Raw genomic sequence first — 23,575 nt, 5'->3', positions numbered from 1 at the left:
GGATGTGGTCCTGTCCTCCATGCCTCACATTCTGGCTTTTTGTAATAGGGAGAATGGGGCAATGGTCTATTTTCTGTAACTGTTTCCAGATGAAATGGGATGTAGTCATCCTAAGGGAAAAAATTTGGGAGGTGGCCAGAGGCACCGTGGGATAGAAGAAAAAGTTGTTTCTGCTCCTTCTCATATTGGGAGACATCATTCATGTATCCTTGAGTTATTAACCGGATGACTCAGTGTATGAACTGGGAGAAGTGCTGTAAGAGACAAGAGCCAAAGAGAAGAACCAATAATAACAACAGTAATGGTGTTATAAGAGATACCAGAAATGATTTTAGCAGTGAAGTGAAATAGTAGAAAGATAAAGATAGTCATGACTGGGTCTCATAATTAGCATCCTGGGCCTTTTGAATGATTTCTATGTTTTCTTTTAAGATTTTCTTCTACCTCCAGTTTTGTTAACATAAAAACAACAGATTTCATTAATGATTTCACAGGTGCCTCCCGTGATGACAGTGAGAACATCTAATGCTCTCCTGTTTTGTATGACAACTGATTTATTTTTGATTGTTGGTTATTAATAGCCTGTGTGGTTGCATTCCAGGGTAGTTGTAATGTGAGGGAGATATTTAAAATTGATCATTCTAATAATGGGTTTCCTGCAAACCAAAAGCAGGCCACGAAAGATGGTATATCCTATGCCAGGTTTTTCTAGAATAGGATTGTCATGAGCATGAACTCCAAATTCTGGATCTTCTAAGAAATGCCTTTTTTTTTTCCTGTTTTTGAGGTTGGGGTGAAGTTTTGAGAATGGAAACCAAATTAGATATTTGTCCAGAAGAGGCCATTTCTTAGGGTTTTAAGACAGTGGCATTAGGAGTGATGGATACCATAGCACAGGCTCCTGGCCGTACCTGAGGAAGTACTAAGTATGCAGTGTTCCCACATAGGAAATAGAAACCAGTATCTGTCAGTGTCAGGCCTGTTGAAGGTCTAGAGGGGATAAAATATAAATTTGTGTAGGTAGAAAAGTTGAATGCTTGGGTTCCACCATACGCTACATTTACACATAGAGGAGAGTAATGAGGGTCAGAGATGTTAAAGGTTTGTCTTGTTTGACAGAGGAGACTGTGAAAAAGAAAAGTGAAAAGGTTTTTTAGGACTTTTTTGTTTTGTTTTCATTTGATTAGGTTATACATCGCCCCAACTGGGTTCCCAGACTAAACAGTCCAGTTCGTTTATAAGAGCTGTTAAAGCATAGAGAGTCTTCACTATAATTTTTACTGAGTATGTGCATAGGGAGGATTCTGCTAATGCCGGAATCATTCCATATAAGGGTTGAGTTGAGATGCTTTCTTGATATATGTTGATTTGAGTGTCACTGTAAGGTGGTTGTAGTAAAGAATAAAGTATGATTGCAGGATGTGGATAGTAAATGCCCTAATTCAGCTGCATAGGGTCATAAAGAGAGGTGTTTAAAGCATAGGAAGGGCTTGTCCATTAAGACTGTAATTATACTGATCGAGTCTGAATTTTCTATAGGTTGAGATTTTTCCATTTTGTTTATGGTTTGACAAAGAGTGGATATATCTTTGATTTCTGCAACATTTGAGGGGAGTTTTGTAACCCATAGGCCACTAAAGGTGGTATATTGTGGAGGGACTCATAGTTTCAAGGCTTAAAGGAAAGGTAAACAGGGCTAGGGTATCAGTGTGGGTAGATTTGGGGCATATCTGACAATTGGATCAAGACTACAGTTGCTATTTTTGGATGATTCCTATAAGAGGATGGTAAGGAGTTTTGGGGACATTTAATATGAGGAAGCATGAGATAGAAAGAGGAAGAGTTTTCAGAAATAACAGGGAGTTAGTGTCATGGTTAGGTAGGGACAGAGGGGTAAAATAAGAACTGGATTTGCTGCCTCTGGAAGTCCTGGAAGAGGCCATGGAGGAATTCATCCAGCAGCAACATTAGGAGCTGTTGCTTTATGGGTTCTGGAAGGTGAGTAAGTAGAGCGATGATTTCAGTGAGGAACTGGAGGGGGATCTGGGGATGAAGGTCCATTGCTAGGCAGCTTGGTTATTTTGAGAGAGGTCAGTCCTGTACGGGTAGACTGATGGACTGAATTAGGAGGGTGATAGAATTTTATTCTGCTTAAGTGATGCCAGGAAGTGGTATTTTCAGCTAGTTTAACAGCTGAGGATGTTGCTAGGACTACTGTGTAAGGCTTTTCCCACCTGGGTTGGTGGGTCTTTGTGGGTTGCATGGTTTTAAGTAGGACAAAGTCTCCAGGGCTGAGTGTGGATGTGGTAGTGGTATTGGGGCTTGGGAGGAGAATGTTCACCTGCTGGCAGAAAAGGATTCTTAATTGGAAGAGTGTGGGAAAGTATTCTCCTACAGGGAATTCAGAGTAGGGAATGGAGATTGCCTTGGAGGAAAGAGCATCTGTACATGAGTTCAAAAGGGCTAGGAAAGAGGAAAGGGTTGTGAGGGGAGTGCTCTCAGATAAGTGAGAGCAAGGGGCAAGAGTTGTATCCATGGAGTGTGGAGTTCTGATGCTAGTTTGGTAAGGTGTGGTTTTAATAAGTGATTAGCTTTTTCTACTTTTGCCAAAGATTGGGGGCAGAAGCAGAGCTGCAGATTTGGCACGTTGGTCAGCAAGTGTTCAGTGGGGTTGTTTCTTTTTGAGATAGGGGGTGGGAGAAATTGGTGGCCTTTGCAGTGGATTAGAATGACTTTGGAGGGGAGGAGAGCAGCTTCAAGAAAAATTTTTTTTTAATTGGTGATCCATTTGTAATGGGTGTGCCATTGGCATTGAGAAATCCCCTTTCGGTCCATATGGTAGTATCGTGTTACATTATATGATATGCATATTCAGGGTTGTGTATAGGGGTTGATAAGAGGAGAAGGAAATTGGTTCCAGAGGATGGAAGAGTGAAGTTTGGATAAAATGTCACAGCCTATGCTATTAAAAAAACAGGAAATTATAAATGGTGAAGAGGATGTGGAGAAACCACACTTTATACACTTATACACTGCTGGTGGGAATTTATAATGGTGCAGCTACTATGAAAGACTATTTGGTGGTTCCTTAGGAAACTAAGTTTCGAGTTGCCCTATGACCCAGCAATAGCACTACTTGGTATATACCTAGAAGAGCTGAAAGCAATGACACAAATAGACATTTGCACACTGATGTTCATAGTAGCATTATTCACAATCGCCAAAAGATGGAAACAATTCAAATGCCCATCAACAGGTGAGTGGATCAGCAAAATGTGGCATATACTTATCATGGAATATTATGCGGCAGTAAGACAAAATGACATCCTGAAGCACATGACAAGATGGATGAGTCTTGAGAACATAATGCTGAGTGTTATGCTGGACATATGCTGGCTATGTAAATTAGCCAGACACAAAAGGATAGATACCGTGTGATTCCACTGTATCTATGACCAGCATAAAGGTATATTCAGAGACTTATATTACAGAATATGGGGGACTTAGAGAAACAGAGATGCTAGAGATGGGTGAACCATTAGCTAATGATGTTGAACGCCAATGTAAGGGAATAGATAAGCATGAAGGTGGTTCTCTAGTGGGCCTATTACCATATTGAAGATGAACAAGATTGAAAGGGGTTGAAGAGACCTATATGTCCCACTGATTCACACTAGAAATATGAATTAGTTCTCGCAAGAATTACTTCAAAGATATGATTCTTGTACAAAGAGTGTTTAACTCCAGGGTACAGGGGGAAAACTGCTATTGCATGCTATGATCTATGTTCAAAAGGAAAACATCAGCACTACCACAGCAACAGCAGAGGTAAATCATGGGGGGAGGGACAAGATTTAAGAGCATGCTTAGATTTCCTATTTGGCAAGGGTGTGTTTATTGGTTTTCTTTCTCTTGGGAATAATGAAATTATCTAAAATTGAGAATATTGATGGTCTGTGGACTTTAGGCCCTCTACATGATGCCTGATGAATGCAGGTGGCAGAAGGATCCACTGACAGAGAAGTAGATTGGTGAACGATGGTGTATACTTATGAGTGAAGGTTGTGCTGCTACAAAAAGGAACGATGTCATGAGACATGTAATGATGTGAATGAACATGTGGGACATTTGGTGAGACAAATAAGCCAGAAACAAAAGAACAAGAATGGTATGATCACTTTTAGAAAATGCTTATAAGAAACTAGGGGTACCTAGATTGTAAGCTTTTAGAGCAGACACATTAAATCTGGAGTGGTGATTATTACTTCTGGATTTTGAGAGGCTGTTTTATATATATAACCTGATATTTAGAGATAAGAAAGAAGCTGAACAGGTTGGGGTTAAAGTAATTCAGAACACAGGGGTAAGGAAGACAGTGTCTATATTTTAGAACCACACATAGTCTTTGAGACCAATGGAAGAAAGGTTTATTTGGTCTGTAGTGCATAGTCAAATTCCACCTATCCACACAGAGAACCCAGAATAAGAAAGAGGTCCTTTTCAATTCTGTATAGATTATTGTAACACCTGGAAACATTCTAGAATATATTAAGCAGATAAAAAGTTTTGGCAAAGTCCCCTGAGGGATGGGAGAAAGAATATGGATATATTAAACCTTACTATCAGGGAATCCCCTGATACTGTGTCAAACTTTAGGGACACCCCAGAAAGATTTGAATAGTGAATTAAAAAATATTTGCAAAGTCCCCTTGGGGGCATGGTGAGAAAGGGAGAAAATTCAACTTCCCCAAGTGGAGAATTCTTGATACTCTCACAAGCAGTGGGGACAGCCAAAGCAATAGGCTGAGCCCCCAATCTTGGGGTTTATTCATATGAAATTAACCCCACAAAGGATAGGCTAAGTCTACTTAATATTAGGCCTAGGAGCCACCCCCAAGAGATCCTCTTTTGTTGCTCAGATGTGACCTCTCTCCTCTCAGCCAACACAACAAGCAGACTCACTGCCCTCCCCCTCTCTATATGGGACATGACTCCCAGGGGTGTGGACCTTCCTAGCAATGTGGGACAGAAATCCTACAATGAGCTGGGACTCAGTACCAAGGAATTCAGAAAACTTTCTCAACCAAAAGGGAGAAGAAAGAAATGAGACAAAATAAAGTGTCAATGGCTGAGAGATTCCAGAGTTGAGAGGTTTATTCTTATGGCTTAAATAGGTATCACCTTTTTAGTTAAGTCACGACAGAGAGGCTGGAGGGAACTGCCTGAAAATGTAGAGCTGTGTTCCAGTAGCCATGGTTCTTGAAGATGATTGTATAATGATATAGCTTTCGCAGTGTGACTGTGTGATTGTGAAAACCTTGTGTCTGATGCTTCTTTTATCTATCGTATGAACAGATGAGTAAAACATATGGATTAAAAATAAATGAATAATGGGGGAACAAATGTTTAAATAAATCTAGTAGATTGAAATGCTAGTGATCAAAGAAAGGGAGGGGTAAGGGGTATGGTATGTATGAATCTTTTTCTGTTTTCCTTTTATTTCTTTTTCTGAATTGATGCAAATGTTCTAAGAAATGATCATAATGATGAATATACAACTACATGATAAAAAAAGAATGTTTATATTGTATGTTGATTGGTTTTATTAATAAAAATTTGTTTTTAATTTTAAAATAAATTTAAAAAGAGAGAGATGGAAACATCAAAGGTAATGGTGGAATTATACAGAGAAGATAGGATTTAACAAATGAATATGAATCCTGAATCCATAAATTGATACTCTTTTAGTCTCCAGTGTTTTAGAACAGCTAGAAGTAAAAATCTAAAACGGTGGAATTGTAGCCCATACCAAACTCTGAAATATATTCTACAACTAATTGCAGTGCTATGCTTTGAAATTTAAAGCTTTTTTGTATATGTTATTTTTCACAAAAAAAAGAAGGAAAAAAAACCCAATTGTGATGATAAAAAATATATACTTAAGCCCTCTAACCTCCTATATTCTGGAGCAGCTAGAAGGAAAAATATGACAGGGTGGTGTGGTAGCCAATGACAAACTCTGGAATCTGTCTTGTAACTGCTTGTTGAAGAGTACTTTGAAAACTACTGCTTTTTTATTTCTTTGCTTTGTATATATGTTATACTATACAATAAAAAAAAAGTTTTAAAAGAAATGTCACAGCCCAGGAGTGAGGAGATACAAGTAGGGATTATCAGGAATTTCTGGGAGAATGTTAGATCATCTATTGAGCATATGATTGGTTCAGTAATTAAAGGGGAAGAGAGGATGCAGCAAACCCTTACAATAGAGATTGAGGAAGTGGATAAAGATCCTGAATGTTCAAGGAGAACCGAATGTATGGTCCCCGATTCAATTACAAAGGAGATCGGCTTACCGCCGGCCTTGATAAGGACCCTTCGGACTTACTGATGGAGATGTAGGGCCATCTCAAACCAGGGACCCGTCAGTGTTTTGTTGTTAATCTGAGGAGATCTGGAAAGGGAGATCCTGGCTATGGGTCCATAGGGTGTTCTAGAGGAACTTTTCTGGAGACAGGATTTTCAGGATGGCTCAACTTCCAGTGACTCTCACAGCAGCACACTGGGCATGCTCCCATTGGGAGCCTAGGATCTCTGTCAGGACAGTCCGATTTCCAGTGACTGTCATGGTGACACACCAGGCAAGGTCCCAGTTGGGGCTTAGGATAGCAGAAGAGGGGTTAGGTTCTCAGATTTGAACCTGAGGGCAGCAGCTAGGAAGGAGTCTATGGCCTGATCTTGTTTGTGTTTTTCTAATCTGGCTTCCTCCTCTCTATTGTTAAAGATCCTAAAGGCTGTTTTAATTAAGTTTATTGGGACCAGCCTTTAGTTTTTGTAACTTTTTCCCAATATCAAGATAAGATTGTAATGAAATGAGTGTGTAAGTGTAGTCAGCTAGTGTGGACTGAGAAGCATTACTTGGCTTTTCCATCACATGGCAGAGTTCTCGCCTTTCTCTTCTGAGTTCCTGCTGACTTCCGTCTTCTGTCTGTTTCTGTCCTTCTCTTTTACAACAGCATCTTAATTGGTCTTCAGAAGTTGTTTCCGTACCCATAGTTATTTAACCCTCCCCACCCTTACCCCCAGCAGCAGCAGCCAAAAGTAATCTTTCTAAAATGCAATTCTGATCAAGTGATTTCCTTGATTAAAGTTCTTTCATATCTTCCCATTACTCACCCACTTCCTAATCTGTTTTATAAGGCTCAGTATGATATGACCCTGCCTACCTCCAGTCTCAATTCTTGCTATTCTCTCCATGATGCATGACAGACTTCATTAACACTGAATTTATTTCAATTCCTCAAATGCTCCGAATTCTTTCCTGTCACTGAATCTTTGTACATACTATTCCTAGAATTCTCTTCTCCCCTCTCTTCACCTGGCTAAGTCCTGCTCAGCCTTCGTATATCAACTTTTAATTTATTCCGGAAAACCTTCCTTGATATCCAAATCTGGGATGGATTGCACTTTTAAGGGTTTATCAGCACCCTGTACTTCATTCTCATAGCCTTATGTTAGCAATTTCTGTTTACATGCCCAAATCCTTCACTAAACCAGCTCCATGAAGGTGTAAACTGTATCAATATTGGTCCTTTTTTTGTTATAACCACCATCTAGAGCAGTGACTCGACAGGTGTTTGTTAAAATAATAATAATGACTAACATTTATTTAGCACATACTATAGGGAAGACATTATACTGTACATATGTGATCTCATCTGATCTTCTTAGCAATCCCATAAAGAAAGTACTATTGCCATTGCCATTTTACATAAGGAAGCAGGGTCAGACAAGTTAATACTAAGGGTATTCAGCTAGTACATGACAGTCAGAATTTACACATAAACTGACTCCAGTGATGGTCTGTGCTACAAGTCAATCTTTAAAATGGGAAGATGAGTGTCATGGTCAGGTTCATGTGTCAACTTGGCTAGGTGGTGGTACCTTTTTGTCTCTTTGGGCAAGTGCTGCCCTGTCTATTGCTATGAGGACATTTCATAGAATTACATCATGAGTATGTTGGCTGCATCTACAGCTGATTCCATTTGTAAGCAGTGAAGGGGAGTGTCTTCTGCAATGAGTGATGCTTAATCTAATCACGGGAAGCCTTTTAAGGAGGATTCAGAAGAGACAGGCTCTCTTCCTGCTTCAGCCAGAGAGCCTCTCCTGTGGAGTTCATCCAGACCCTCCATCGGAGTCCTCAGCTTCACAGCCTACCTACAGATTTTGGACTCTATATTCCCATGGTTACTTGAGACTTTTATAAATTTTATATTTATGGATATTTCCTGTTTATTCTGTTTCTCTAGAGAACCCTAATTAATACAGCCTGGTACCAGGAGTGGTTCTTAAACAACAGAATCTTAAAAATGGGTTTTTATGATTGGTTTCCTCCTCTGACTGGACTCAAAGGCACTAAGGACTCTGATTCTTTTAATCAGAATGATACTGCCAATCCATGGGGTGTTGGCAAAAGAGATAGTCAAAATATCACCATTTGATTCTTCTAATCCTTCACTTGTATAAAGCCAGGCTCTGGGGGATAATGTTTTTGACACCTTTACAGAGTTTTGTAGAAATAAGAGTTATAGAGATGTTGGTTGGTTGTTGTTAGATACACTGGCTACATTAAGGGGTGAAAGGGATGGGCTTAAGGCTTCAAATGAGAACCTTACACACTATTTGACAGATGTAAATGCTTTTGAGTGTCCTTAAGGAAAATCTTACTCTTGTAGCCATAGACTTGAGATCTCTGAAAATCAGACTCAGAATCTTATTGTTAGAGTAGCAACTTTACAACATAAACTAAAATCTCTATCTTGCACGGTGTCTGCCATTAAAGTGAGGGCATTGATTGGAAAGGAGTGGGACCCTGAAAAATGGGATGGTGACATATGGATTGATAATGATGTCGGGGGTGAGGTTGAAACTCTGGGTCATACTGAGTCTTCTCCAGATAACCTATGTCTCTGAGGACATAGCCACCCCAACTCCAGTCTGCCTTGAGGAATTGACCACCCAACCTCCACCTGAAGGGATTAGCCCTAGAGTGATTAATCCTGTTTTACCAGATGAAACTACAAATGAATGTCCTGAAGCAAATGTCTTGGAAGATACTTCTAATTCTTTTCATGACCCACCCCCACCACCCCTCATTTCTTCCAGACCTATAACTAGACTAAAGTCCCAATAGGCGCCTAAAAGTGAGATACAAAGTATCACACATGAGGAGGTATGTTATACTCCAAAAGAACTGAGTTTTCCGATTTATATAGACAAAAATCAGGGGGATATGTGTGGCAATGGATTTTAAGGGTGTGGAATAATGGTGGGAGGAATATAAGGCTGAATCCAGCTGAATTTATAGATATGGGTCCACTAAGCAGAGATTTTGCATTCAATGTTATAGGTCAAGGGGTTAGAAAAGGTATTAACAGTTTGTTTGTATGGTTGGCTGAAACATGGATCAAAAGGTGGCGGACATTACCTGAGGTTGAATGCGAGAACTGCCCTGGTATAATGTAGATGAGGAGATCCAGAGGTTTAGAGAGATTGGAATGTGAGAGTGGGTTTATAATGCAAAGACTGCTCTTACACCCCAGAAATGTCTGGAGGATGAACCTTTCACCAGAACATTGAGAAATAAATTTATGAGACTAGCGCCATCACCCCTGAAGAGCTCTGTAGTTGCCCTTCTCTGTAGGTCAGATGTTACTGTGGGAATTGCTGTCATTAAGCTGGAATCCTTAAACATAATGCAGATAACCGGATCCTGAGTTGGCATAAGCAGGTGGCAGCACTTAATCGCCAAAGACAGGGTGGACATGGCTGTTATAATAGATGGCAAACTCAAAGCAGGAGTCAAAATAATCTGACTTGCAGAGATTTGTGGCATTGGCTAGTAAATCATGGGGTACCTAGAAGTACAACAGGTGGGCAGTCTACTAACTTCTTGTTTGAGCTGTATAAACAAAGAGTTCTAGATCAAGTGAACAGAAGTCTAACTTGAATTACAAAAACATAGCGTCACGGCCCCTTAATCAATTTCCAGTCTCGAGACAGTTTACACACCCAAGCCCCTTGAATGAAGGGGCATCCAGGGCCCTTTGGGGGAGAACTCTGTCACACTGCCACTAATTTATACTGTTAATCTTCCTCCAAGCCTTCCCCAAGGAGATCGACAGCCTTTTACCAGGGTAACTGTGCATTGGGGAAAAGGAAATGATCAGATATTTCAGGGATTATTAGACACTGGTTCAGAAGTGACATTATTTCGAGAAGACCCAAAATGTCACTCTGGTTCACCAGTGAGAGTGGGGGCTTATGGAGCCCAGGGGATCAATGGAGTTTTAGCTCAGGTCCTTCTCACAGTGGGTCCAGTGGCCCCTGGACCCATTCTGTTGTTATTTCCACAGGTCCAGAATGCATAATTGACATAGACATACTGAGCAACTGGCAGAATCCCCACATTGGCTCTCTAACTCATGGAGTGAGGGCTATTATGGTGGGAAAGGCCAAGTGGAAGCCACTAGAACTGCCCCTACCTAGCAAAATAGTAAATCAGAAGCAATACTAGATTCCTGGAGGGATTCCAGAGATTACTGCCACTCTTAAGGACTTGAAGGATACAGGGGTGGTGATTCCCACTACATCCCCATTCAACACTCCTATTTGGCCTGTGCAGAAAACAGATGGGTCTTGGAGAATGACAGTGGATTATCTTAAACTCAACCAGGTGGTAACCCCAATTACAGCTGCTGTTCCAAAAGATGTTCCAAACCCTTTTATCTCAGTAGCTGTTAGTAAGGACCACTAAAAACAGTTTGCTTTCAGCTGGCAAGGTCAGCAATATACTTTCACTGTCCTACCTCAGGGGTATATCAACTCTCCAGCCCTATGTCATAATCTTGTCCACAGGGACCTAGATCATTTCTCCTGCCTACAAGACATCATGCTGGTCCATTACATTGATGATATCATGTTGATTGGACCTAATGAGCAAGACATAGCAACTACTCTAGACTTATCGGTAAGGCATTTGCATACAAAGGATGGTAGATAAATCCAACAAAAATACAGGGGCCTTCCACCTCAGTGAAATTTCTAGGTATCAAGTAGTTGGGGCATGTTGAGAAATCCCTTTTAAAGTGAAGAATAAGTTGCTGCATCTAGCCCCTCCTATGACCAAAAAATAAGGCACAATGCCTAGTTGGACTCTTTGGATTTTGATGACAACATATCCCTCATTTGGGTGTCCTACTCTGGCCCATTTATTGAGTGACCAGAAAAGCTGTTAATTTTGAGTGGGGACCTAAACAAGAGGAGGCTCTGAAATAGGTCCAGGCTGCTGTACAAGCTGCTTTGTCACTTGGACCATATGATCCAGCAGATCCAATGGTGCGGAAAGTGTCAGTGTCAAATAGAGATGCTGTTTGGAGCCTTTGGCAGGCCCCTATAAGAGAATCAAAGCCTTTTTGTGATTCTGTATTTTGGAGGAAAGTCTTATCATCTTCTGCAAATAACTACTCTTCTTTTGAGAAACAGCTTTTGGCCTACTACTGGGCCTTAGCAAAAACTGAACATTTAATCATGGGTCACCAAGTTACTATGAAATCTGTGTTGCCCATCATGAGCTGGGTGTTGTCTGACCCACCAAGCCATAAAGTTGGGCATGTGCAGCAGAACTCCATCATAAAATGGAAATGGGGGGGCCAAGATGGCAGCTTAGCAATGTGTGTGTTTTAGTTCGTCCTCCAGAACAACTACTAAATAACCAGAAACAGTACAGAACAGCTCCTGGAGCCACAATAGTGACCAGACACACAGCGTACCCCAGTCTGGACCAGCTGGACCGGCTGTGAGTCTCCGGAACCCAGGGAGAGCCTTCCAAAGTTAAAGGAGCCACAACATCTTTTGCTGGTGGGACCCACAGGCAGACAAGTGCCACATACTGGGCAGGATAAGAAAAACAGAGCCCAGAGACTTCATAGGAAAGTCTTTCAACCTGCTGGGTCTCACCCTCAGGGAAAACTGATGCAGGTGACTCCTTCCCCTAATAGGAGGCCAGTTTAGTCCGGGAAAACCTGGCTAGAGTCTGTAATAACTATGTAGACCCTCCTAAGGGTGGGGAGGGGAAAGGTGCCTTACAAGCAGGACAAGAAACAAGAAAACAAGAACTGAAAAATTACCCTCTGTTAAACAAAACTTAAGCTAGAGGCCCAGAAAAAGCTGAAATGAAGATCAAAGAACAGATAGACAACAAACTCATCTAGCAAGAAAACCCTAGTAAGATAAATGAAAACAATCTCCAGAATAAACTAATTAAGGTAATTAAATGTCTAGACACCAGCAAAAAATAACAAATCACACCAAGAAAATTGAAGATATGGCCCGGTCAAAGGAACAAACCAATAGTTCAAATGAGATACAGGAGCTGAAACAATTAATTAAGAATATACGAACAGAAATGGAAAACCTCATCAAAAACCAAATCAATGAATTGAGGGAGGACATGAAGAAGCCAAGGAATGAACAAAAAGAAGAAATGGAAAGTCTGAAAAAACAAATCACAGAACTTATGGGAATGAAAGATACAGTAGAAGAGATGAAAAAAACAATGGAAACCTACAATGGTAGATTTCAAGAGACAGAGGTTAGGATTAGTGAACTGGAGGATGGAACATCTGAAATCCAAAAAGAAACAGAAACTATAGGGAAAAGAATGGAAAAATATGAGCAGGGACTCAGGAAATTGAATGATAATATGAAGCGCACAAATATACGTGCTGTTGGTGTCCCGGAAGGAGAAGAGAAGGGAAAAGGAAGAGAAAAACTAATGGAAGAAATTATCACTGAACACTTCCCAACTCTTATGAAAGACCTAAAATTACAGATCCAAGAAGTGCAGTGCACCCCAAAGAGAATAGATCCAAATAGATGTTCTCCAAGACACTTACTAGTCACATTGTCAGAGGTCAAAGAGAAAGAGAGTATCCTGAAAGCAGCAAGAGAAAAGCAATCCATCACATACAAGGGAAACCCAATAAGACTATGTGTAGATTTCTCAGCAGAAACCATGGAGGCAAGAAAACAGTGGGATGATATATTTAAATTACTAAAAGAGAAAAACTGCCAACCAAGAATTCTATACCCAGCAAAATTGTCCTTCAAAAATGAGGGAGAAATTAAAACATTTTCAGACAAAAAGTCACTGAGAGAATTTGTGACCAAGAGACCAGCTCTGCAAGAAATACTAAAGGGAGCACTAGAGACAGGTACGAAAAGACAGAAGAGAGAGGTGTGGAGAAGAGTGTAGAAAGAAGGAAAATTAGATATGCCATATAAAATACAAAAGGCAAAATGGTAGAGGAAAGTACTACCCAAACAGTAATAACACTAAATGTTAATGGATTGAACTCCCCAATCAAAAGACATAGACTGGCAGAATGGATTAAAAAACAGGATCCTTCTATATGCTGTCTACAAGAAACACATCTTAGACCCAAAGATAAACATAGGTTGAAAGTGAAAGGTTGGGAAAAGATATTTCATGCAAGTAACAACCAGAAAAGAGCAGAAGTAGCTATACTAATATCCAACAAATTAAACTTCAAATGTAAAACAGTTAAAAGAGACAAAGAAGGATACTATGTACTAATAAAAGGAAAAATTCAACAAGAAGACATAACAATCATAAATATTTATGCACCAAACCAGAATGTCCCAAAATACATAAGGCAAACATTGCAAACACTGAAAAGGGAAATAGACACATCTACCATAATAGTTGGAGACTTCAATTCCCCACTCTCATCAATGAACAGAACATCTAGACAGAGGATCAATAAAGAAACAGAAAATTTGAATATTATAATAAATGAGCTAGACTTAACAGACATTTATAGGACATTACACCCCACAACAGCAGGATACACCTTTTTCTCAAGTGCTCATGATCATTCTCAAAGATAGATCATATGCTGGGTCACAAAGCAAGTCTTAACAAATTTAAAAACATTGAAATCATACAAAACACTTTCTCAGATCACAAAGGAATGAAGTTGGAAATCAATAATAGGCAGAGCACCAGAAAATTCACAAATACGTGGAGGCTCAACAACACACTCTTAAACAACCAGTGGGTTAAGTAAGAAATTACAAGAGAAATCAGTAAATATCTTGAGGCGAATGAAAATGAAAACACAACATATCAAAACTTATGGGATGCAGCAAAGGAAGTGCTAAGAGGGAAATTTATTACCCTAAATGCCTATATCAAAAAGAAGAAAGGGCAAAAATTCGGGAATTAACTGTCCACTTGGAAGAACTTCAGAAAGAACAGCAAACTAACCCCAAAGCAAGCAAAAGGAAATAAATAACAAAGATTAGAGCAGAAATAAATGAAATTGAGAACATGAAAACAACAGAGAAAATCAATAAGACCAGAAGTTGGTTCTATGAGAAAATCAATAAGATTGATGGGCCCTTAGCAAGATTGACAAAAAGAAGAAGAGAGAGGATGCAAATAAATAAGATCAGAAATGGAAGAGGAGACATAACCACTGACCTCACAGAAATAAAGGAGATAATAACAATATGAACAACTTTATGCTAATAAATACAACAATGTAGATGAAATGGACAACTTCCTAGAAAGGCATGAACAACCAACTTTGACTCAAGAAGAAATAGATACCTCAACAAACCAATCACAAGAAAAGAAATTGAATCAGTCACTAAAAAGCTTCCCAAAAAGAAAAGTCCAGGACAGATGGCTTCACATGTGAATTCTACCAAACATTCCAGAAAGAATTAGTACCAACGCTCCTCAAACTCTTCAAAAAAATCGAAGCGGAGGGAAAACTACCTAATTCATTCTATGAAGCCAATATCACCCTCATACCAAAACCAGGCAAAGATATTACAAAAAAAGAAAACTACAGACCAATCTCTCTCATGAACATAGATGCAAAAATCCTCAACAAAATTCTAGCAAATTGAATCCAGCAACACATTAAAAGAATTATACATCATGACCAAGTAAGATTCATCCCAGGTATGCAAGGATGGTTCAACATAAGAAAATCAATTAATGTAATACACTATATCAACAAATCAAAGCAGAAAATCACATGATCATCTCAATTGATGCAGAGAAGGCATTTGACAAGATTCAACATCCTTTCCTGTTGAAAACACTTCAAAGGATAGGAATACAAGGGAACTTCCTTAAAATGATAGAGGGAATATATGAAAAACCCACAGCTAATATCATCCTCAATGGGGAAAAACTGAAAACTTTCCCCCTAAGATCAGGAATAAGACCAGGATGTCCACTATCACCACTGTTATTCAACATCATGTTGGAAGTTCTAGCCAGAGCAATTAGACAAGAAAAAGAAACACAAGGCATCAAAATTGAAAAGGAAGAAGTAAAACTATCACTGTTTGCAGATGATATGATACTATAAGTCGAAAACCCTGAAAAATCCACAGCAAAACTATTAGAGCTAATAAACGAGTACAGCAAAGTGGCAGGTTGCAAGATCAACATTCAAAAATCTGTAGTGTTTCTATACACTAGTAATGAACAATCTGAGGGGGAAATCAAGAAACGAATTCCATTTACAATTGCAACTAAAAGAATAAAATACTTAGGAATAAATTTAACTAAAGAGACAAAAGACCTATACAAAGAAAACTACAAGAAACTGTTAAAAGAAATCACAGAAGACCTAAATAGATGGAAGGGCATACCATGTTCATGGATTGGAAGGCTAAATATAGTTAAGATGTCAATTCTACCTAAATTGATTTACAGATTCAATGCAATACCAAGTAAAATCCCAACAACTTACTTCTCAGAAGTAGAAAAAACCAATAAGCAAATTTATCTGGAAGGGCAGGGTGCCCCGAATTGCTAAAAGTATCTTGAGGAAAAAAAACGAAGCTGGAGGTCTCACACTGCCTGACTTTAAGGCATATTATGAAGCCACAGTGGTCAAAAACAGCATGGTACTGGCATAAAGATAGATATATTGACCAATGGAATTGAATAGAGTTCTCAGATATAGACCCTCTCATCTATGGACATTTGATCTTTGATAAGGCAGTCAAGCCAATTCATTTGGGACAGAACAGTTTCTTCAATAAATGGTGCCTAGAGAACTGGATATCCATATGCAAAAGAATGAAAGAGGACCCATCTCTCACACCCTATACAAAAGTTAACTCAAAATGGATCAAAGATCTAAACATTAAGTCTAAAGCCATAAAACAGTTAGAGGAAAATGTAGGGAGATATCTTATAAATCTTATAATTGGAGGCGGTTTTATGGACCTTACACCTAAAGCAAGAGCACTGAAGAAAGAAAGAAAGAAATGGGAGCTCCTCAAAATTAAACACTTTTGTGCATCAAAGAACTTCATCAAGAAAGTAAAAAGACAGCCTACACAATGGGAGGCAATATTTGGAAATGACATATCAGATAAAGGTCTAGTACCCAGAATTTATAAAGAGATTGTTCAATTCAACAACAAAAAGACAGCCAATCCAACTACAAAATGGGAAAAAGACTTGAACTGACACTTCTCAGAAGAGGAAATACAAATGGCCAAAAGGCACATGAAGAGATGCTCAACGTCTCTGGCCATTAGAGAAATGCAAATCAAAACAACAATGAGATATCATCTCACACCCACCAGAATGTCCATTATCAATAAAACAGAAAATGACAAGTGCTGGAGAGGATGTGGAGAAAGAGGCACACTTATTCACTGTTGGTGGGAATGTCAAATGGTGCAACCACTGTGGAAGGCAGTTTGGCAGTTCCCCAAAAAGCTAAATATAGAATTGCCATATGACCCAGCAATACCATTGCTAGGTATCTACTCAGAGGACTTAAGGGCAAAGACACAAATGGACACTTGCACACCAATATTTATAGCAGCGTTATTTACAATTGCAAAGAGATGGAAACAGCCAAAATGTCCATCAACATACGAGTGGCTAAACAAACTGTGGTATATACACATGATGGAATATTATGCAGCTTTAAGACAGAATAAACTTTTGAAGTATGTAACAACATGGATGGACCTTGAGAACATTATGCTGAGTGAGACTAGCCAAAAACTAAAGGATAAATACTGTATGGTTTCACTGATATGAACTCACATTAGTGAATAAACTTGGAATATGTTGTTGGTAACAGAGACCATCAGGAGATAGAAATAGGGTAAGATATTGGGTAATTGTAGCGGAAGGGATACAGACTATGCAACAGGACTGGATACAAAAATTCAGAAATGGACAGCACAATGCTACCTAACTGTAATGTAATTATGTTAAAACACTGAATGAAGCTGCATGTGAGAATGATAGAGGGAGGAGGGCTGGGGACATAAATGAAATCAGAAAGAAAGATAGATGTTAAAGATCGAGATGGTATAATCTAGGAATGCCTAGAGTGTATAATAATAGTGAAATGTACAATGTACAAATTTTAAAAATGTTTTTGCATGAAGAAGAACAAAGGAATGTCATTATTGCAGGGTGCTGAAAATAGATGATAATTAATACTTTAAAATGTCACCTTATGTGTGAGACTAAAGCAAAAAATGTTTATTTGTTACAAAATTTATATTTTGACTACAGCATTTCCTAATATAACTCATGTAGATAGTTTGATTGAACGTCATAAGTACTTGGAATCTCAGGTAGGACATGAGATTTTGTTGGTTTGTCCAGAGTGATGCCCCGACGAATCCCAGAGTGAGTTGATCAGTGACTGGAAAATTATTTCAAGCGCCCTTCAGGGAATGGTGAGAGTGGGGAGAAATTCAACTTCCCCAAGTTGAATTCTTGATATTCTCACAAGCAGTTTGGACAACCAAAACTATAAGCTGAGCCCCCAGTTTTGGGGTTTGTTCATATGAAACTTAACCCCACAAAGGATAGGTCAAGTCTACTTAAAATTTAGGCCTAAGAGTCACCCCCAAGAGAGCCTCTTTTGTTGCTCAGATGTGGCCTCTCTCTCCAGACACCATGACGAGCAGTCTCACCACCCTCCCCCTCTCTGCGTGGGACATGACTCCCAGGGGTGTGGACCTTCCTGGCAACGTGGGACAGAGATCCTGGAATGAGATGAGACTCGGCATCAAGGGACTGAGAAAAACCCTAGAATGAGCTGATAATTAACATCAAGGGATTGAGAGAACCTTCTTGACCAAAGGGGGAAGAGTGAAATGAGACTAAGTGTCAATGGCTGAGAGATTCCAAACAGAGTCGAGAGGTTATCCTGGAGGTTATTCTTATGCATTAAATAGATATCACCTTGTTGTTCAAGATGTAGCAGAGAGGCTGGAGGGAACTGCCTGAAAATGTAGAGCTGTGTTCCAGTAGCCATGTTTCTTGATGATGATTGAACAATGATACAGCTTTCACAATGAGACTCTGTGAATGTGAAAACCTTGTGTCTGATGCTCCTTTTAGCTACTATATCAACAGAAGAGTAGAACATATGGAATAAAAATAAATAATAGGGGGAACAAATGTTAAAATAAATTTAGTTTGAAATGCTAGTGGTAAATGGAAGCGAGGGGTAAGGGGTATGGTATGTATAATCTTCTTTTTCCCCTATTATTGTTTTATTTCTTTTTCTGTTGTCTTTTTATTTCTTTTTCTAAATTGATGCAAATGTTCTAAGGAATGATGAATATGCAACTATGTGATGATATTAAGAATTACTGATTGTATATGTAGAATGGAATGATATCTTAAAGTTTTGTTTGTTAATTTTTTTTAATTATTAAAAAAAGTTTTTAAAAAAATGGAAATGGTATATATGAGACAGGGCCAGAGCAGATCCAGAAGGCACAAGTAAGTTACATGAGGAAGTGGCCCAAATGCTCATGGCCTCCACCCCTTCTACATTACCTTCTCTTTCCCAGACCAGAACTATGGCCTCTTGGGGAGTTCCTTACAGTGAATTGTCTGAGGAAGAGAAAACTCGGGCCTGATTACAGATGGTTCAGCACAATATACAGGTACCACCCGAAAGTGGACAGCTGCAGCACTATACCCCCTTTCTGGTGTGTCCTTGAAGGACAGTGGTGAGGGAGAATCCTCCCAGTGGGCAGAACTTCGAGCAGTGCACATGGTTGTTCATTTTGCTTGCAAGGAGAACTGGCCAGAGATGCGTTTGTATACTGACTCTTAGGCTGTTGCTAATGCTTTGGCAGGATGGTCAGAATGTGGAAAGACCATAATTGGAAAATTGGTGACAAAGAGGTCTGGGGAAGAGGTATGTGGATAGGCCTTTCTGAATGGGCTAAAAACATGAAGATATTTGTGTCCCAAGTGAATGTGCACAGAGGGTAACTTCAGCAGAGGAAGGTTTTAATAATCAAGTGGATAAGATGGCCCATTCTGTGGATTCCAGTCAGCCTCTTTCCCCAACAACTCCTGTCATTGCCCATTGGGCTCATGAACAAAGTGGCCATCGTGGGAGGGATGGAGGTTATGCATGGGCTCAGCAACATGGACTTCCACTCACTGAGGCTGACCTGGCTACAACCACTGTTGAGTGCCCAATCTGCCAGCAGCAGAGACCCACACTCAGCCCTCAATATGTCACCATTCCCCGAGGTGACCAGCCTGCTACTTGGTGGCAGATTGATTACATTAGACTACTCCCTTCATGAAAGGGGCAGCGATTTGTTCTAACTGGAATGGACACATACTCTGGATATGGGTTTGCTTTCCTTGCATGCAATGCTTCTGCCAAAGCTACCATCTGTGGGCTTACAGAATGCCTCATCCATCATCATGGTATTCCACACAGCATTACTTCTGATCAAGGAACATAATTCACAACAAATGAAGTTTGGGAATGGGCACATGCTCATGGAATCCTCTGGTCTTACCATGTTCCCCATCATGCAGAAGAAGTTGGATTGATAGAACAGTGGAATGGCCTTTTGAAAACTCAATTATGGTGCCAACTAGTTAGCAATACCTTGAAGGGTTGGGGTGGGGTAATTTCTCCAGGAAGCTGTGTATGCTCTGAATCAGTATCCGCTCTATGCTGATTTCTCCCATAGCCAGGATCCATGGATCCAGGAACCAAGGGGTAGAAAGGTTCAGGTTTATTTAATCTGAATGGCTGGAGTGATTGACCCTGACTATCCGGGGGAAATAGGACTGCAACTAAGCAATGGAGGTAAAGAAGAGTTTTCCTGGAATATAGGAGATCCCCTAGGATATCTTTCAGTATTACCATGCCCTGTAATTAAAATCAATGGAAAATTATACCAACCCAATCCAGGCAGGACTACCAATGGCTCTGAAACTTCAGGAATGAAGGTTTGGGTCACCCCACCAGGCAAAGAACCATGGCCAGCTGAAGTGCTTGCTGAGGGTAAAGGGAACATGGAATGGGTAGTGGAAGAAAGTAGGGATAAATATGAACTACGACCACGTGATCAGTTACAGAAACAAGGACTGTAATGCTGTTTTGTTCATGTAATAGTATTTAAGTTGTAAGGTATTAAGTTTAAGAATGAATATTACCCAAGGACTTGCACCCTATTCTGGGGAGATTTAATGTTTTTTCGGTTACATGCAGGCAGTTGAATATTGTTAGGTGAGGGAAAAAAATGTGTCATTTATTGTTTTCTATTTAGAAATTAGGTATGCCTTAAGATGATATGTATATCTGCCAAGTTGACAAGGGGTGGACTATCATGGTCAGGTTCATGTGTCAACTTGGCCAGGTGGGGGTGCCTGTTTGTCTGATTGGGCAAGTGCTAGCCTGTCTGTTGCTATGAAGACATTTCATAGAATTAAATCATGATTACGCCAGCTGCATCTACAGCTGATTCCATTTGTAATCAGCCAAAGGGAGTGTATTCTGCAAGGAGTGATGCTTAATTTAATCCCTGGAAGTCTTTTAAGGAGGATTCAGAAGAGACAGGCTCTCTTCCTGCTTTAGCCGGTGAGCCTCTACTGTGGAGTCCTCAGCTTCACAGTCTGCCCTACAGATTTTAGATTGTATGTCCCCACGGTTTCATGAGACACTTTTATAAATTTAATATTTATGGATATTTTCGGTTGATTCTGTTTCTCTAGAGAACCCTAACTAATACAATGAGCTAGCAGGGGAAGAATACTCCAGGCTGATTATCAATCCTAAAAAGTGAGAGAATTCATATTTCAGTTGTTACCAAGTGGCTCAGTTCAGATTAAGTAAACCCGAACCTTCCTTAAAGGTCAGTATGGAAACCGCGAGGAACAGTGTCAAATGCTGAACCCCTGAAATGTTTTAACACAGTTGAAAAAAACAAGCCAGTTTCAAGATTAATTTATTCAGCACTTCGTCATTTCAATTCATAGTTCAGAGACAGTAATGATGAGAGATAGAAACAAAAATTTCTAAGGCAGGAAGAATTCATTTACCCATCCATTCATAAAAGAAACATTTACCAAGTGACAACTCTATGTCCAGTACAGTGTTAGGTACTAGGAGACAGCAGTTAGGGACAAAAGACATGCAATTTCAGAAAGAGATTCAAAAAAAAAAAAAAGTGCATGTCAGGCAGAGATGAAGAAAAGGACCCACCCATAAAGTTTCATTTTAATTTGTATGTTTGATAACCAGCAACTAAAACCCCCAAATATATCTCAATTGTTGTACTGAAACAAGATGTTATACATTATTAGGATGCCTTTAATTTGTTATTCTTTAGTATAAGGAGCTTTGGAGAAGGAGAAGGGCTCTTCAAGAAGAAAAACAGAATTATGACTCATTCTTATTCTCCCCTATTGAAGATTGTGGGCCCTTTTTTTTTTCCCCATCATAAAAATGATGCAGAATTATGGTAGGGAGAAACACCTAGAAATTTAAAAAGTAAAAAGGAAAGGGACAAAGAAAGCCACACTCAGTCTTTCTCAAAGACAACTATTCTTCACATTTAGCATATTTTCTCCCTATCTTCTTTCTGTGAATCCAGTTTTTTAAATGTACTGAAAATGTCCTATACAATCCTACATTCCCACCCTTCCCATTGTGTGGCAGTCATGTGCTTCGGATGGGACAAACCCTATCCCTCAAGTTTAGGGATGGACCCTGACTGATAGAATTCAATAACAATATCCCAGTCTCCTTACCATGTTGATTGGTTCAGAAACAGCACAATACTCCAAATAGGTCAGTTGGTCCAATAGTTGTGGAAAGAGAAATCCTCTTTCTCACTGTCACAGAGGAAGAATAGCCTCTTTGAGGAAGCCATCTTGAGAATATAGTCAACCAAAGAGGGCAAAGCTGAGAGAATTAGAGAAAAATGGCACGCAGACTTGAGTGAACCAAGTCTGGGGCTTACCTCCCTACTTACTTTTCAATTTTATGATTAATAAATTGCCTTTTACTGTTTAAACCTGTTAAAGTTGGGTTGTGTATTATTTGCACCCACTATGCTAAACAGATGCACCACCCATATGGGATGATCACATGAAACAATTTTACCACCAAGCTCTTAAAAATGAATGAAGTCTGTATTGATAGGAGCTATTAAACTTTTCCTTCTGGGAAACCCCAGTTATCCTCTCAACCATTGGGACTCTCAAGAAAATAGGCAAAGCCCTTGATTTTGAGGTTTACCCTTATGAAGCTTATTTCTGTAGTGGACAAGCAAAGACTACCTATAAGTAGGCCTAAGTGTTGCTTCCAGGAAATCTCTTTTGTTGCTCAGATTTGCCACCTCCCCCCACCACTACCTCTAAATCCAACCCTGCAAGGAAAATCATTACCCTTCCCCCTTTGTGATACATGACACTCAGTGGTGAAAGTTTCTCTGACAAAGTGGGGTGTGGCTCCCAGGTATGAGTCTGGCCCTGGCATCTGGGATCAAGGATGCCTTCCTGACCAAAAGGGGGGATAGAAGTATAATAAAATAAGGCATCAGTGGCTAAGAGAGATCAAATAAAGTCAAGAGGCTATTTTGGAGGCTGCTCTTCAGTTAGATAGTGCTGATTGTCATGGTTTGCTAAACCCCAAACGTCACTCCTGTTGACTCTTAAGAACAACTAGGGCTCGAACTGAGACCCTATAAAAATTTCATCACTAAGTTTGCTTTCCTGGAACCTATAATTTCCAGAAGGCAGGCAAATCCTGAAACACAGGAGGATCAGCCTCTCCATGATTATCAATTAATTACATCCCCCTATCCTTTAGCGTTCACGACCCTTCTCAACGTGAAAAAGTCAGAATGAGCATTTGAAGATTCTTGTAGATTGGGGAAGGAGAAGGAGGAGTTATTACAAAGAAAATAGGATTTAACAAATGAGCATGACTGCTGAATCATTATATTGCTATTTCTTCTAGCCTCCAATGTTTTGGAGCAGCTAGAAGGAAAAATCTGAAATACTGGAATGGTAACCCATAATAAACTCTGAAATCTGTTCTGTAACTACTTGTTGAAGTGTATTTTGAAAATTATTGCTTTTTCTTTTGTTTCTTTGAATATATGTTACATCCCCAACTTAAAATGTTAAAAAAAAAAAAAATGAATGAAGTCA

The 23,575-nt window shown here is 39.6% G+C and overlaps 1 pseudogene; it reads left to right on the top strand.

The window, feature by feature from the left end:
- Positions 1 to 225: 225 nt before the first annotated feature.
- LOC143658304 (eukaryotic translation initiation factor 2-alpha kinase 3-like) overlaps positions 226 to 23,575 on the top strand; it is a 43,519-nt pseudogene continuing 20,169 nt past the window's right edge.

The sequence above is a fragment of the Tamandua tetradactyla genome, chromosome 2 (genome assembly GCF_023851605.1).
Source record: "Tamandua tetradactyla isolate mTamTet1 chromosome 2, mTamTet1.pri, whole genome shotgun sequence".
Lineage (NCBI taxonomy): Eukaryota > Metazoa > Chordata > Mammalia > Pilosa > Myrmecophagidae > Tamandua > Tamandua tetradactyla.
The sequence above is the reverse complement of the archived record's forward strand: the minus strand, read 5'-3'. Positions and strand labels throughout refer to the sequence as shown.